General features: G+C 35.1%; 1 protein-coding gene across 4 annotated transcripts in view; it reads right to left on the bottom strand.

Moving 5' to 3' along the window:
• Positions 1-12,282, bottom strand: part of LOC128984101 (synaptotagmin 1-like) — an 86,671-nt gene extending 74,389 nt beyond the window's left edge. For all 4 annotated transcript variants that reach the window (XM_054403383.1, XM_054403385.1, XM_054403384.1 and 1 more), the window contains exon 1: positions 12,081-12,282. The gene's annotated coding sequence lies outside the window, so the exon portion shown is untranslated. The remainder of the gene's footprint in view (positions 1-12,080) is intronic.
• Positions 12,283-15,704: the final 3,422 nt, after the last annotated feature.

The raw sequence follows: 15,704 nt of genomic DNA, 5'->3' as shown, positions 1-15,704 counted from the left end.
TATACCCGAGTCATGGCGTTATCACGAAGCTAAAACATTTTTAGTGGTTTAATAGATTTGAACTCTGGTCTGCAGGACAGGAATGCATTTTTATATCAGATGTCCTAAATTGAAAAGCAACTTGAATGCTATAGGTTATGCTATAGACCATAGGTTATAAGGCAAGTATGCTAAAATATTACAAAGCTTCGGCTCAATATGAACTTATCGAGATTACAAATTGACAAAAAACACTTTTTTCCTTACGGTTTTCAATAACATTATTTTAGTTCTTGGTGGGGTGAGAAGGCATAAGAGAAGAATGAGGTCACCTTAAGACACAGTAGAAAACTGTTAACCCCCCATCTACACCATCGTTAAAGAAACTCAATTGCACCACTTTGTTTTATCTTTAACTAAGTAGTCTTTCCATTCCCATAGTAATGGTGTATATAGTTTTAGTACGAAACTGTGCGTGGTAGAGCCAGCTAAAGAGTGCGCTGGTGTCTATTACCGGTTTGTTTGGCAAAACGAAACTTGTTGGAAGCGAAATTAAAAGATATGTTATACCATCAATATTATGCATAGTACAAATAAATAAATGGTACAATGGAACTTCGACATTAGCACACTATGTGGTTTATTGGACTACGATTGTAGTAAAATTGTGACTGTTGATACAGCTACATTCCATCCACATGTTAAAGCTGTCACCAGTTTTTTTAATATTTGTAGTTGATGTGAGCCATAGGTTGCTTGTGCTGGTGTAAATTAGTGATTTGAATAAACAAATATTTGACCAAGTCAAACTGATGGTACTACTTATTGTGGCCCATAGCAGATGTTATAAAAAATAAACTATATCCCAATAAAACACAAGGTAGAAAATGAAATTTTACACACTAGCGCATTCTGTAACTGGCCCACTCAACTGTTTAATTTTTTGATAAAAATTACTTTAGTTAACATTTTAGTAAAACATGTTGTAGCCGTTTTACAAAATTTCCTATGTCGAATAAGCTGTAAAATTGAAAGCGTTGTAGAAAAAATTAAGCATGGGTTTGTTTGGAAATTCCAGTTTTTTATAACAATTCATATCTATTTACAAAAGACTCATCTAGAATTTGAAAGCCCCACATGCAGAAACCTAGACCTACAGTATTCCAAAAAGGACTACTGTCATGCAACTTTTCATTTAGTTGGTCCAGTGGTTTTTGCATGATATAAAGACATAAAGCTCAACTATTTAATAGGAATAGATTAAATACAATGTGTTTTATTACTTAAAAACACAAACTGACTCAGGTTAATGTGACTGACCACGGTAATCAGCCCGTTGTCCTGGTTTAAACAGTGTTAGCGGTCTGATAGACACGACCAGTAATTTAATTACTTTTGTCCACGTTGCGAAACGGTTCGGTGCCTTTTTCCATTTGGATAAACTTTCATTACATACATCCATCCTGTCTTTGTCAACAAGCAATAAATTCAAAATAAGTCATGAATAAAAAAAGATTTGTAGTTTTCCTAGCAATTAGTTTGATGATTATCCTGATGTAATCACAACAATGTTTATATGGCGTGACTAACAAACACACTTTTTAAAGCGAAACAATACACTTTAGAAGATAGAGTAGAAATTATCTGTGTTTGCATGACTTATGTATGACTTATGATTATGTACAACGAAATCTCCGTTATGCCATTGACTTGTGATGTAACAAAATAATTTGTCATCATTTCGTAAAATCTGAAGGTATTGTGGGTTTCAGTTCAGTTACGTTTTTGAACACTTATGTTTTCTATCTATAGATTTAGCTATGTAGTTCTTATGTCATTTAACTTTTAAATTACCGTCATAAAAATATTATAAAAATCAATTCTTCATAAATTGTTCTTTGTGTTAATAAACTACGTACTAAATTTAATTTGACTACAAAAACTGTTTTAAAAAAATTAAAAATTGTTTTGCGAAAAATCCAAATGGCGACCATCCGATTTGAGTTTTATACAATTTTAACGTGATATTTTAGTTTTATTTGGTTTATAAATGGTACCTTAAAATGTCGGTATATTTCGGAGCCACCTTGTATACACCGGACCGAATCGTACATCAGGATTGTTTTTTATTGATCCATGTAAATCAATCGGAAAAGTAATTCTCAAAAGATTAACATGGCAACTTTGAATGATACATCCCAACATTCAATTTGACTATCCTCTAAGACACAATGTTAACACAGATAAACCATAGAGCAATAACACTGATGTAGACCTAAGTTTATATGTGTAGTGGTTCAAATTAACTGTAAACCCTCAAGCACCCTAGCAATTGGGAGTTTATGGTTACTGCTCACCAGCTCGCTCCACTTAGACTCTCTTTATAGACTAGTAAAGCTGGGAGTTTTACAGTAGGTACAAGTAAAGATAACCCTTCGTCGGAATTTCTTTCGTTCAAAGATGAAAAAAACAAGAAACACACCTTATAACTTAGGGTTCAATCATTTAGGGGTGTTCAAAGGTTATTCCGTTTTTTCTTTAGAAACTGGATTTTGTTTACAAGTATTGGGAGAATTTAAAAAACTAAATGTTTGATGGTAGAAACACTATGAAATGTTAGTTTTCTCAAAGTGGGTTTCTCTATAGTGAATTAGCTGTTACCATCTATGCTGTTACGGTAGTCCTACGGTCCAAGGTCCAGTATTATTATGCTTTACTCGTCATGGAACACTCATTCCGTGAAACGGGTTTTGTTCCACAAAAACCAAAACACTGAAATTTGGTGAAATTTGAAGCAGACGTTTAAATAATCATAACATTTAGTTTGGACGAATTCGCTAATCAGCCCAACCAATGTTAGGAGAAAGTTATAAGACTCTCAACCTGGAGTATGGTAGGGTATGTATGGTTTGGTGCGTTATGACCTTGTTTAGCTCAAAACGAAAGGTTTTCAAAAATATTTTTAAAAAAGCGATAAATTATGGTACTATTATTTGCGCCCCCACAGAAATGTAAAGTATTGACTTTACTACGTTTCTGTAATTTATTCCATCTATTTCTCTCAGCACACAAGTTATACAATTTTTTAACTTGTGTTCAAGAAACGCGTTATTGCCATTGGACAGGAAAGAGCTTGATTTTTTGACGTTTAGAATCTCTAATGACACTACCATAAGATAGACTTAATAAATAAACCGAGGCAAAAAACGAATGTGTTTGCCATATCGTATTTTAATTGTCTTTGACACGGACTCAATAATGAATAGTTCATACTTGGAACAACACTCACAAACCAAGTGGTTGTTGTTTATAATGTATCTGCTTGCTGCTAAATGTATACCTTTTATCTTATCAATAATTGTTAGATGGTTGTACTAATTTAAGTCTTTATTTTGTAAACTGGTTTATGCCATTAATAAACGAATTGAGTTGAATTGAAACCAATGATAGTCACAGCAGCATTTGGTTGAGTGACTCGGTTGAAGTAACTCTATTAGTCCTGTAGCATTAGCTGCCATTGAGCCAGCAGACTCACAATATGGTCCACATGTTTCTAATATTGTACGTCTGATACGCAGTAACCTTTCTATTAAGTCAATATAACATAATTGTATCAATGGTTACAATACTGTATGTAATTTGTCATAATATAAATAAAGTTTTTTGTGTCATTGATTCGTGTAACCTTCATGGTCACAGAGAAGTAAGATCAAGATGGTTTATTATCGAAACAAATACGAATTTCTAAAAATATATTCATAAAGAAGCAAACTCCAACCCTTTCCTTTTTTTCTAAAAGAATAACACAGGAATTTTAAATGTGCAGTTTATTCTAATATTTCCTCTATAACCTTGAATCAATATATAGGATCTTTAGTTTACAATTTTTGTTGAATTTTTTAGCTTTACGAGATGCCTGAAATTGTTTTCATTTTCCCGTTTAAGGGTAAAAATTTGAAACCCACAACTTTTTAAAATTTTAAAACCTTATAACACCTCTCGTTATCCGATCTTGTTCAATCAACTTTATCCAATTCCTACACATTCATGCCAGATTTCATCAAAATTGGACTAAAATTACTCGAGTTTTACATTACACATATACAAGTTTGAACTAATAGTGTTTTTGCCTCTGGGGACATTAAAATGAAAAAGTTAAATCGGTCTGGTCTTACAGTGGGGGGCCTGTTCTACCCCATAGGGTTGTTGATTTGCTAAAAACAACAAAACCTGATTGTATATTTAATATATATTTTTCTGCTAAATGTCTATTTGACGGCCTATATTTTGTTTCGATGAAAGCAATAATGTAACTTATATTTATGGATTGTTAAGTTTGGTACAGACATTTAAAATTGTACGAATTACCAGTACATACGTACTAGGCTATGACGAGTACCCTCCATGCACGTGCATTTTGACCTGTATTTAGCTGATCAAAAACCATTAAAGATCATTACAGTATTATGGTTGTATCTTTCATCCACAATGCATTATGAAAATTTAAAAATTTCCTTTTCTGTCTAAAAACATTTTATCAACACAACCAGATTTGATTTTGTATGCGATTAAAAACTGTCATTTCATTACTTTTCATTGGAACACATTCCCAAACAATCAATTTTTTCGCTGATTCAGAAGGTCTGTTAGCAAAGACTTTTACTTCAGAAGTAACCAGACACTGTCAGCTGGTCTACGTCATCAACCCCCCCCCCCCCTCTCACCACTACATCGACCACTAGAGGGTAGTTTATCACCAATATCCAATTATCAACGTCAGATGAAACCGCAAACGCAGTTTTTACACTCAAGATTGGATTATTTTTGGGAGTATATAAATTATGTCCTCTTGATTCTACATCTTCTATCTTCCCTGGGACGAAAACAAAAAATAAATAAATTAGAGTACCACACTTTTACCCTTGGAGAGCTGGGTTCAAATCTGGCCAATCACAAAATGTAAATGTGATAGTAAATAAACCGGTGGTTCGGAGTTAGTTTTAAGCAATATGAACACAATCAAGATCAAGACTATAGGTTTCATAGACTATCAGAATTGTCTGTTTAATCATAATTTATGTATGATTCACCAATTAATTAAATTGTTTTAGCCCGAATAATACCTTAATTGCATTATACAGTCAGAATGTTAGTTTAATAGTAATTTATGTACATTCAGAAAAATTAATTAACGTATGCAAAACTTCCTGTAACAATAAGAATCATTTAACACAAGTTCTGCACAATGCATTCAGAGGGATGGTTTGTTAATTAATGACATTACGTATGTTTTACTTTTACTTTTCCATTGTTCTAATGTCCCAACTATTCTTTTGTAGTAAAATATAATCTGCAAAACCCAAAACTGTCCATTTGAAACATGTCTATAAAATAATTAAAATCTTTTGTTATTTGAAAAGTCGTGTAGCCTATTCAAAATTTATAGGAATATTTACAATTTTATGTGTCACATTTTTTATTCTCTAATAGTAATATTCTGCAACTCTTTGTTTCAAAATGAGAACCGTAGCTATGATTTCAGGGGCCATTAATGGCCAAATAATGAGACAAAACATTTTCACGAGAATATTCAATAAAGAAGCAGATATTCAACTAAAATCATGAGGAACCTTGTCACTAGATTGGGAAATGGTGGCATTACGCAGATAAAAAAATATACTTAAAATAAATGGACTTAGGATTTTAATTTTTTCTGGTATTTTTAGCTCACAAGCGATTAACGTAAGACAAAACGTTGCTAACGACAACCAAAGCAATAACATTAAAGCAGTAAACCAACCTGCACCACTGCTTTACAGGTACTACCCACCCAAGATGACGTAATTGGGATAAACAGCCAATAACAACTCTGGATTTATCGACAATTTCAAGATGCGTCAAACACATTCGTCGGAAAACGCATCCCGTGTTTTATCAAATCAGCGCTGAGGAAAGGCGTTGGTCATGAAAATATTTAAAAGCATTACGTTCCTCAAAAGCTGTATCCGGTATTTTAAAATTGCACCATTCTATTATCAACATCCCAAACTAGAAAATTATTTAAGGTTAACATTGTATACGAACTATATGACACAGTCTTTCAAATAAGGTCATTTTTTGTATCAAATTATTTGTTTATTCTTTTCCGTAACCTTAAAAAAATCAAAAATCCTGGAATGTGTTTCATAGCACCTGGACTTGAAGAAGAAGAAGATGGCGGTCGCGAAACATCAGTTCTTGTGTGGAGTGTGCAATTTAACGGTTAAAGACTGTGAAAACGCACTTGAATGTGAAGGATACTGCTCGTCATGGTTCCACATAAAGTGTATCAAATTATCGAAGAAAGAGTACGACGCAATAAACCTCATTGCTGAAAAAAATAAGGTGGTTTTGTGTGGTCTGTGATCGGCGAGTAAAATCCACTATTGACAAGGATATGGATTTGGAGAAAGAGGTCAGTGTAGTTAAAACTGATATAAAAATGCTGCTTAACTCACATGAAAATCTTAAATCCAAGCTTGGAGTTTTAATAAATCAAAATATTAGAGCAAATAATATTATTAGACGACTGGGTAGACAATGTGATTCTTTGCCGGAAGTGAGCGTCTGCTACGCAGACGATAGCTCGAACCTTGACATCTCAAACTCTGGTGGAGGGGATATGAACAAACAAAAAAACTCCGTTCCAAACAGACCTACAGGAAGCAAACCCGGAGAAGAGAGTGAGAAAACTGATGCGGCTATCACTGAAGGACTGCATGAAGAAAACTCGTCTGCCTTTTTAGAGAAAAATTCTCAACCTGAATCACCATCGAGAGCAGACGACAACGACACTGAAGCAAATCGAAATCAAAGTCAAGAGCAAAATCAAAATGTTAGTCTTGTGGAAGCGGAATCTAATAATGCCAAGAGTGTTGTGAATGTGATTGATACTCCATCTAAACAAAGAAACATTAAATTAGGTTGTAGTGGGACTAGTACAAGTGTACCGAAAGAAATAAACCATTTGGGAAAAAGCGGTAGCACTTCCAGCCTGTATTCCAATGTTCTAAAATCAGCTAACAACACCCGTGTTTCAGTTGGTAGAGTCTCCAAGAGTGACATAAATCGCAATAAAAATAGGGTTGTAGAAGTGATTGGGAAAAATAGTAAATCTTCTTGCTTAAAAACTGCGGGAAAGTACGAATGGCTGTTTGTCTCCCGTCTCCTACCCTCGACAACGACAGATAACGTGCTTAACTTCATGAAGAATAGTGAAATCCAAAATGCAGAATGTGTTTAACTGAAGACAAAGCATCCAACCTATAAGTCTTTCAAAGTGGGAATTGACGAAAGTTCGCTGGATAAAGTCCTAACTCCCGAGTTTTGGCCTGAGGGAATTTATGTGAGGAAATACATAGCAAACAGACACCGGCAGGAGAGACAGCAAGGTAGGCCTACCATTGACTCGAATGCTTTTTTAGAGAGGCAACCCCAAAACACGAGGCAAGGAAGGTGCAATCGGTAAGTGTTTGTAGACCTATACAAGACGTAGATATAATCCTATCTGATAATGAAATTGACTTAAGGTCCAGTACCTCTGATGTAAAGTTGACAGTTGGACATTTAAATGTCCAATGCTTGCGAAATAAATTTGACTCTGTGAGTATACTTTGTAGAGATGAGGATATTGACATTTTGAGTGTTTCTGAACACTGGTTAGCAAACACTGGTTAGCAACAGTAAACTGGAAAACCTGGACTTGGCCACTAGTTTTTGTAGGTCTGTATTTAAAAATGGTGGCTCCGCTTTATACTTAAGAAATAACCTAGAATATGAAATTATTGACCTAACAAAGTTTTGCATAGAAAAGTCTTGTGAATTAGTAGCAGTGCACCTCACAAAGTCAAATCTGGTTGTAGCCTCACTGTACAGGTCACCTGACAAAATGAACTTCACCGATTTCTGTGATAAGCTAGAAAGCTCGTTGTTGTATCTGTCATCTTTGTGTGTAAATGTCATTATGTGTGGAGATTTTAATGTAAATGTAATAGATTCTTCTTGTGATGAAGACTTCTTTAGGAATCTAATAAGCCAGTGTGGATTTTTTATAACAAACACCCTGCCAACTCGAGGGATGGCGTGTATTGATAATATTTTAACTAATATGGACCAGAGTAATTATGTGACAAGGGTAGTCATACCCATGATTTCTGATCATGACGCCATCCTAATGGATGTAACTCCTCAATCTGTGACTAGTACCCCGCCTCATGCGTGGATGAAAAATTATAAGTGCGACATACGCACTGGCTTGAATTACACTGGCCTTACGGATTCTTCGCTTTAAGACTGCTCTAAATGAAATTGCCTGGGATGACATAATAGCTAGTAGAACACAGGGTGAGAGTTGTTTCGATTCCTTTTTTAGCCACCTTCAGGAAGCCCTGGATACAGTGTTCCCAGTAAAGGAGAAGCGGGCAGCAACCCTGAGTAAGGCGGGTAGGCCTAAACCAAAGAAAAGCGTAGGACCTCGCATATCCGATTGGTACACTCCAACTCTTAGTAGACTCAAGGAGTTCATGCTGATGCTACGTGCCAGGGGAGACGAGGCTAGGTATCTGTTAGCTAAGAAGCTGTATAATAAAAGGGTTGAAGAGGCGAAAAGAGCAGGTAATGTCAAATTCATCGAAAATTCCAACAACCAATGTAAAGCTGCCTGGGATGTCATAAACTCAGTCAAGCCGCCCACACCAGGAATGCGCTGTGCTGCAAGTCCCGATGAATTTAACAACTTCTTTATTTCATCAGTCTCAGACATAGTTACCAGTATCCCTGATGCTCCCTCTGACCCTTTGGACATTTTGAAAGATCGGATGCCGGAGTTTCAGCCCGACCTTAGTAAGACCGTTTGGACTAAAGTAAATGAAGAAAAGGTCCGGAAGATTATAAGTGGGCTTAAGAGCACCGTGAGCCGCGATTACTATGGGTGGTCTACCAAGCTCCTTAAGGAAGTAGCGGATGTCATCATTGCACCCCTCACCCTAGCTATCAATGACAGCCTGCAGCAGGGTTTTTTTCCGGCACTCATGAAGATCGCACGGACAGTGCCTATATACAAAAAGGGAGACCCCAACATTCTGGCTAGCTATAGGCCTATCTCTTTGGTACCTGTCCTCGGCAAGGTTCTCGAGATAGTAATAAAGGAACAAACCTGCAATTACTTTGAGTCAAACAACCTTTTTAGTGACTCGCAGCACGGTTTTCGGAGGGGCAGGTCTACTACTGGAGCAGTTTCAGTCATTGCTGATGAAATCGCAAACGCTTTTGAAGACAGCGACTCAGTATCTCTTACACTGTGTGATCTGAGTCGAGCGTTCGACTGTGTTCCCCATGGAATCCTTGTTGATAAGCTTTTCGCTTTTGGTGTCAGAGGTAAAGCTCTCTCCATGCTTAGTAGCTACTTAAGTGACAGAAGACAAGTGGTTGACTTAAAGGGTGCAAAATCCGCAGAAAGGGAGGTTCTGCACGGAGTCCCTCAGGGCTCAGTTCTCGGGCCACTTCTCTTCCTGATTGCTATTAACGACTTGGGGTGGCATGGAAATCTTGTGCTGTTTGCTGACGATACTACCTTGTATATCAGAGGAAAAACACCGCTCCTTGCAGAGGAACTAGCGAAAAATTATCTGAAAGATGTGGAGCTGTGGTTCAGGGCAAACAAACTGCAACTAAATGAGACCAAGACAAACTGGTTGACTTGCACTCTGTCACGCACCCCAAACAACATCGGTGGGAGTGTTAAACTATTGGGTTTCTACCTTGACTCAACACTGGACTGGAGCGATCACGTCAAACATGTATGCACTAAGCTGGCTCGTGTCATATTTCTACTGAGGAGATTGAAGAAGTGTGTTACAGATTCCTACCTGGTTATGGTGTACTATGCTATGTTTCATTGTCACATCTCTTATATCATACATCTCTGGGGACACGCTGCTGGGGCAGCCAGAGTTTTGAAGCTCCAGAAGAAAGCTGTGCGCATTATAACAAGCAGCCATCGCCATGAGCATAGCAAACCCATCTTTAAAAACCTGGGCATCTTGACCATCTATAGCCACTACATATGGGCATGCATGCAGGAAATCAAGAACAATGAACTGGGCCTGGTGGCCAGGGCTGACATTCACAACTACAATACAAGAGGCCGAAATCAACTCGATGTTCCTCGCACTCGCCTCAGTAGAAATAGGGACTCATTCCCTGGAAGTGCCATCCGTTTCTTCAACAAACTCCCAGCTGCCACTAAGACCCTCGCCAGCAGAAAGTTTAAAACCACCACAGGAAATTTTTTCCGTAAAAATCCCTACTTCTCAACAAAGGAATTCCTGGAAGGTAGTTTGGATGAGCTGAAGTAGAACATAGCAACCGCCATGAGTACTAAAATTATGTTTTTTCTTACATATTTTAAACTTGTGAGTCTTATACATATGTGCGGAAATAAATAAGTAGTTTTTTACGCAGACACAGCCTATTCCCATTATACGATGGGTCAACGGCCAAGAAGATGGTAATAAGGTAATAAGGTAATAAGCTGTCAAATTGTAAAACTATTTAATTTTTTTGAAACTCGACAATGGAATCGTCCTGTTACACTCATTAACAAATACACTCATTAAACATCTGATAGTTACTACAGTAGTATTTATAGTAGCTTATTTACGTAGAAATGTGTGGTATAAAAAATATCGTTTACAACAAACTTACCACAAATTGCGTAGGCCTAATGCATTAAGTGTTGCCATTCCTACAAATTTTTTATCAATAAAATAGAAAATAATTGAAAATAAAAACTTATGTATAAGCCTTGATTTGTTTTTATTACTTTATCGTGAAAATGTAATTTTGTACCACGTGTTCATGGCCTTTTTCGCTTTTGGAACAATGTTTGATGGAACATAGATTAAATAATTTTGTACTTTTAACTAAAATTTACAAAAATACTGGTGCATTCATACAATATAAGTTTTAATGGTTGCAGCTACATCATTAAAATATGTATGCTTGCAATCTACAGATCTTTAGGAATATTTTTACAATTATTTAATACACGATTGACAGCAACATACTTTTAGCTCGGATTTTAAGCAGAATTTGTATGCAATGGTTGTATAACGTAGTGTGATGACCTATGTAGCTTTGTAGCTTACTCAGCTGTTTCATTCATTGAAAGCTCAAGTTCAAGGGCATCCAGGACGAGTCTCGAGCCATCTAACAGCTACTGACTTTTATAATCACAGACCCACTTAGACACCAAAAGCCAATCTAAAATGAGTAGTAAAATGCTATAGGTTTACAGAATACGCCTCATTGAATATCTTGCCCCAGCGCCAGCTGCGTATCAGTAAAGTTATTATGATAAACATATTCACAACCAACTTATATGTAATCATTTAATTCGATAAACAAGTCCATTATAATATTTGTAATAACTATAATCCATGGAAACGAAAACTATAGGAATAACTAGGTAAATTGTGATACTCCCAGTATTTAACATACACCCGAAATAGTACGCCTCTTCAAGTAGTAATATTATATTTGTAGTTATATAATTTATTCATTTTAAGATACTATTTTGATACATTGCGAAAGAAATATCAATATTAAATTAGTTAATTTCAAAAACAATATCGAAAGTCCTCAGCAAATGCACCAAAATAACCTTAGTTTTACCTGATGACGAACCGTGATTGGGTTCGAAAAGAATCCTGCAAGACGAACATCTTTTGACTCATCGTGCTGCATTACTTTCCTAACGTATGTTTACATTATTTACTAAAATGTTTAAATTGTGATACAATATCAAAAATTAATGAGTAAATACATTCTTGCACTACAATTACTTTTCACGCCTAAAATAGAACGAAGACTTGTCAGATTATCGACCTGTACTCACGCCTGAATTTATGATTGGCAGAGCCTATGTAGGCCAATTTATAATGAGGTGAGTGGTGACGGTCACGAAATTAACGCGTGTACATTTCACTCATGTCGCTTATAGAATCAAGATATCAACTAACAACTAATACATAATAGCTCTGAACCTCTAGAAAATCACTGACCTTTGGTGAGGAGAAACTCTTTTTCAATCTGTCCTCGAAGTGGAAAACCTTTCACGTTCGCATTGCAAAAATAATGAATGGAAAACTAAACACAATTTTACCGTTTGAAATGTCACTAGTTTGAATTTTGAACCAGATAAAGGAAACGTAGGCTAGTTTCGCCCGAATTCCGACAGTCTGCAACCCGCTTGAAGATGGTGGTTTGCATGAACCGACGTAAAAATCGATAGAGAACTACGGACGACCATGCGCGGCGACGGTGGTGCGGCCGAGGCAGCGCGGCGAAACAGAAACTCGATTGTGCTCGTGCATTCGGGTTTTCAATTACTAAAATTTATACTAGGCCTACCACAAAAATAATGCAAACTAATAAAACCCTAAATATATGTTGAGGTATGAGGTTTACAGTAATTATTTTTGTATGGCTGTAAGTGCAGAGAGGACTCAAATACAGAGAAAGATCTCATCTCTATGATAACTGTCATTTTTTATTCCTTAACAGATGGATATGTTTTAATGCATTCCGAACTACTGAGCCAATCAAGACGTTACCTAACACCAAAGAAACTTGGTTATCGGTGGGATTTGAACTGGGCGTCGCAGACAATGGAATGTCATGAAAGGTCCCACGCCCTAACCACTGAACCAATAAATTAAATTGTATATATATATATATTAAACAAATTGCAATCAATATCTCTTTATTTAATTTTTCTCTCCATGAGTAAGTGTGGTTCCTTAACTCAATTCACTTTAAGTATGTGAAATAGTAAGGCTATGTATCATTCAGTCATACTACTTTAATACAAATATTTGGACACTCTGAAATAATTCAAAAATGTATCTCAATGATCTATTTTATTAAATATTTTCTTACAACACTAATAATCACTTACAGTATATATTTTCCGTTACATTGTTCCCCTTTGTACACACTGTAAATTGCATTAAGCAATAATGCCCAATAAAAATGTAAATATTATTAATATAAAATCATAATAAATTTGATAATTTACATTTTGTGTCTTGGGCAATCACACAAACAACTTACATACAAAAACTTACTTTATAGCAAATGAATATCCAAAACAACAAAATGTTTAGTTCACACATGCCACTTTTGGCAACATGATTTCAAATTACATAATTTGGGTAACTGATATCATAATATGCTTTACATACGCCGAGAAAACACACTTTGGTACATGTTTAGGTTTTTTAAATGTCTACAGCAGCCCCCAATGCACTCACGAGCAAATTGTTATTGACGATCGTAAAAAACGGGGAAGAGTGGCCCCTTAAGTTCCTGTAGCATTTCTTTGGAGTCTGCTAGCGCAATCTTAAAATTGATCTAAAGCCATATATTTTAATTTTAATAGTTTAATCTTGCACAAGAGATTTAATTTGCATTTATCAAGTCAAGAAGCTAATTGCAGATTATACCATAGATTAATCATACTGTACTCCCTTGGGACCCCATATACCATAAGTATGCATAAACCCTTATCTAAGGGAGTATGCTTAATCTATGAGAGTATACCCACTCTATTTCTAATTTGTGCATATCTAGGTAATTCCATTGACTTTATATCTACACCGTGTAGTTATAAAGTCAATGGTAATACTAGGTAATGTTGTTCAGCCGTCCTTCATTTATGTGGGGTCAAAAACGCTTATGGTTGCGTGGATATTAAATACTGTGCGTAGTTATTTATTGGAAAACTTGATCAGGTGTCTTATTACACTGCGTAAACAAATCCCTATCAATCCCATGTTTAGCAAATAAAATCGGCATACTGTAAACATTGTATTTATCAGTTTTATTTTGCGAAACCAATTGAGTTGTCTCGTAAATCAATATTAAAGAGCAACATGAAACATGAATCAACTCCATAACAACAATAAAACATCAATAGGTAAGTTACTGTATCTAGAAAATAGGCGGTTCAAATCACAATATTATAACTTGTTTTAATTTAAATCTTCCTCATTGTTGTGGCTTGCCCCTCAACTGGTAAGACAAATAGTAGTTTATTTACTTTTTATTTGTTCAAAAACAGGTTGTAACGCTGTAGTAATAATAGAGATCGATGGTTGTAACAAGAACAAAAAAACACATTGTTCTCAACCTTGGTTGTAGCGTTGACTATATACAGGGTGTTCAAAAATGGTGGGGACATATTTTACATAGTGATTCCTTGGGTCAAAATAAAGAGAAAATCAAGAATAAAATTTTTTTCCAATTCGCTTCGTTAACCAAATATCCGCCATTTTGTATTTTTTACATAAACATTTTTATTTTTGATTTTTTTTCAACCGATCTTTATAAAACTTGGTATGAAGGTTAAGGTAGAAAAGACCAATGTTAGAAAAAAATTCATCTTGATTCAACTTAAAATTTCAAAATGGCGGCCATTTTAATTTTTTTAACTTAAATTACTCAAAAACGGCTAATGTTATGAAAAAATGTCAAGAACACTTTTATTTATCATTTTTAATTTCCTATCAAACCATACCAAGATCGAATAAGAAATAGCTGAAACATTACGATTTTTAGTTGTAAAATGGGGTAGAATAAGGCAGAAGCTAGTCAGGTTTGCCCCATTTTACAACTAAAAATCGTAATATTTCAGCTATTTCTTATTCGATCTTTTTTAACTTTGTATCGTTTGATAGGTAATTAAAAATGATAAATAAAAGTGTTCTTGGCATTTTTCATAAAACCAGTCATTTTCGATTAATTTGAGTTTAAAAGTTTTTAATGGCCGCCATTTTGAAATTTTAAGTTGAATCGAGATGAACTTTTTTTATGACACGGGTCTCGTCTACCTTAACATACATACAACGTTTCATAAAGATCGGTTGAAAATATTAAAAGATAAAAATGTTTATGTAAAAAATACAAAATGGCGGATATCTGGTTAACGAAGCGATTTAGGAAAAATGTTATTCTTGATTTTCTCTTTATTTTGACCCAAGGAATCACTAGGTAAAATATGTCCCCACCTTTTTTGAACACTTTTTTTGTATACCTTTATGTTATATAGTCAATGTTTGTATTTACCACTATTTTTTAACTGGGACGAAAATAAAAGGTAAATGAACTACTCTATATCAATTTTCCCTTACTACTACTTCGGCGATCATTTATCACATCATGAACCATTACATTTTAGTTTGTTAAATATTATCTGATATTGTTAAATCGACTAAATTAGTAATTTACGCCAAACTGTACAAAAATATTTATTATGTTGTTTTAGCGAATTTCCCATATAGGGAATAAGCTATTACCGTAGTACTCATGGTAAGACCTGGACCCGGGACCGATCTGTTTTTCGTTTTGAGGTCCCTAGAGGCCAAAAATACCATCCGTTCAAATTCATATATATAAGGGTGGCTGGTCATCAGTGTTACAAAATTTTTTTGGCGTAAGTACAAAGTAAATGCAGTGTAATGATGCATATAAAAGGTTCCAAGTCCAAAAATTAGCTTCCCAAATAATTATTTTATGTTTTTCAAAAATAACTATGTTTTCAAACTTAATACAGCTATTTCTCAGTTACCTGTAAATGGATTTGAGTAGACAATGTCATTTTCGTGTTCTACATTAAATTTTGAATA

Source organism: Macrosteles quadrilineatus, unplaced genomic scaffold (genome assembly GCF_028750875.1).
Source record: "Macrosteles quadrilineatus isolate MER2022 unplaced genomic scaffold, UCM_ALF_1.0 Scaffold_2__2_contigs__length_208266976, whole genome shotgun sequence".
Classification (NCBI taxonomy): domain Eukaryota; kingdom Metazoa; phylum Arthropoda; class Insecta; order Hemiptera; family Cicadellidae; genus Macrosteles; species Macrosteles quadrilineatus.
Note: the sequence above shows the minus strand (reverse complement) of the source record. Positions and strands in the feature narration are given on the sequence as shown.